The sequence below is a fragment of the Copidosoma floridanum genome, unplaced genomic scaffold, assembly GCF_036245765.1.
Source record: "Copidosoma floridanum isolate Cflo_tuat_1 unplaced genomic scaffold, Cflo_Japanese_pri ptg000008l, whole genome shotgun sequence".
In the NCBI taxonomy this organism is placed as follows: Eukaryota; Metazoa; Arthropoda; class Insecta; order Hymenoptera; family Encyrtidae; genus Copidosoma; species Copidosoma floridanum.
In genome coordinates this window covers 5,497,828-5,499,955 of record NW_028321885.1, presented here as the reverse complement: position 1 = coordinate 5,499,955, position 2,128 = coordinate 5,497,828, and positions in this window count along the sequence as shown.

Here is a 2,128-nt window from a genome sequence, read left to right as displayed (position 1 = left end):
CTTCTTAAATGATGAAATATTTTTAATTTGTTTTCTTATTTTGAATAATACTTAGACAGAAGTATTAAATTCATTTAAAAAAAAGTTTTAGAGGTAATACTAACTTCTATATTATTATTTTACAGAAAGAAACAAATGCTCAAATGTCATTCTTGCTTATATGATTTTGCTGATAAGAAAGTTTTAAAAACTCATGAAACAAAGCATATGAATAAAGTGTTACGTGCGAACTTCTAAGTGAAGGGCGGAACTCGTAGATTAGTTCTACAAACAAATACATTTAACTTTTATTTGTCAGGAACCAGCCATCGGCCCAAAGGCCTTATTTGCTCTTACTTACAGTATGCTTTTCTTTTAAATCGTTGACTCGGCGTTGTGGTGTTAGGTTTCAACGATTGGTATGTGTAGAGAGGTGTTGATATATCGTATGCCGAGCTGGCGTTGACCTACTGTTTGAATTTATCGGATGTAATAAGGTCGTAGCGTATTTTATTCTTCTCTTTATCTTACATCCTTGTAAGATCTTTATCATCCGTTATGTATTTAATTTTTCCTTGGTATATAATTTATTCATCAAGATAAAATTTATGTTTTTATCAATTAAAATTTTGATTCTTATAATACTTTACATAATTTAATAATTGGAATATTTTATTTAAGAAAAGAAATATAATCAACAACTAAATATAGATATATATACAACTAAATATACAAGAAAATAATTAATTTTACAAATAATATATATAATGAAGATTTGGATTTGCGTTTACAAAATTTTAACAAGTTTTTATTTTTCTTAACTTAACTTACTTCTATGATCGTTGGTTAACCACTGCTTGCGCGCACGCAGTCGCAAGATCTTACAAAGTTGACCGCAACGATGATCTTAATCCTACACGAGAGTACTCGTGGCGTTGGAAATAATTAGGCTGCTGCTTTTAACGTCAGAACCCAAGTCGACGGTCCTTTCTTTCTTGTTCCTCCTTAATTCACTCTTTAGGCGAGTTTACAGTGGCCTGGTTTGCTCGAGCTTTTCTCCCGTAGCTTAGACACTAAACCAAGTCTTACATTTGCTTAAAATGCACGCTTTTAATATATAGCTTAATAACCAAACTAAGTCTAACATTCACTTAAAGTGCACTTTTTTAACACGTAGCTTAATCACTGAACTAAGTCTTACATCCGCTTAAAAGACGCAACAGAACTCACTCTCCAACCTCTATAGTTACTTTGGAGCACTTGATGAAAGAGAAAAAGCAATTATTGGTATGTGCAAGGAGTTTTTATACTCTTGCAATTAAAGAGGACATGTCAAGTTGGGGATCCGAACGACCAATCAGAGCTTAACCCAATTACTCTCAATTTACGCAAGCATAAACGTGGTTCAACAACTATACCACGAACAATGGTAAAAATTGCTGATCTCTCAGTTGTTGCATTTGGTACAGTTGATGTTGAAACTGTTCACGACATTTTCTGTGGATTATTCTTAGTAATAAATGTTGAAACTACTGATTGTTTTCATTCTTGCGAACATTTAATGCAAATTGATTTTTGTAAGATGAGCGCTATGTAAGATTATTGAAAAATTGCACGCGTAGTTAGAGTTTTGTGATGGCAGCTCTTTTCAAAGAAAGTAAGTTATTTGTCACGAGATTGAAAAAGCAGCTATACAGCTCAATGTTTAGCAATTGATGAGCATTCGCTTTTTATAAGTTTAACGGAGCTGTGTATTTTGAAATAATGAATATTAAGTATATGACATGGGATTCACACAACATTTTTAATGTGATATTTGTAATATAACTAAAAAACCAAGAAATCATTTCACAAGACATATAAAAGAACGTATCTTCGGAAAAAAAACAAAATGTTAAATTTGTTAGAAGGAATTTAAAAGAGATACAAAATTAAAAAGACACATAAAAATATATAATCCACATAATAGAGATATTTGCATTGAATGCGAAAAAAAATTATTTAGGAAGGATTTATTAAAAAGGCATGTTAAGACGTAGAAAAAAATAAGTAAAATTTAAATGTTAAAATTTGAATTAATATTACCATATTAATATATATGGTAGTATATAATTATTTTATTCATTTTAGAATTTTGAAGAAAACATTT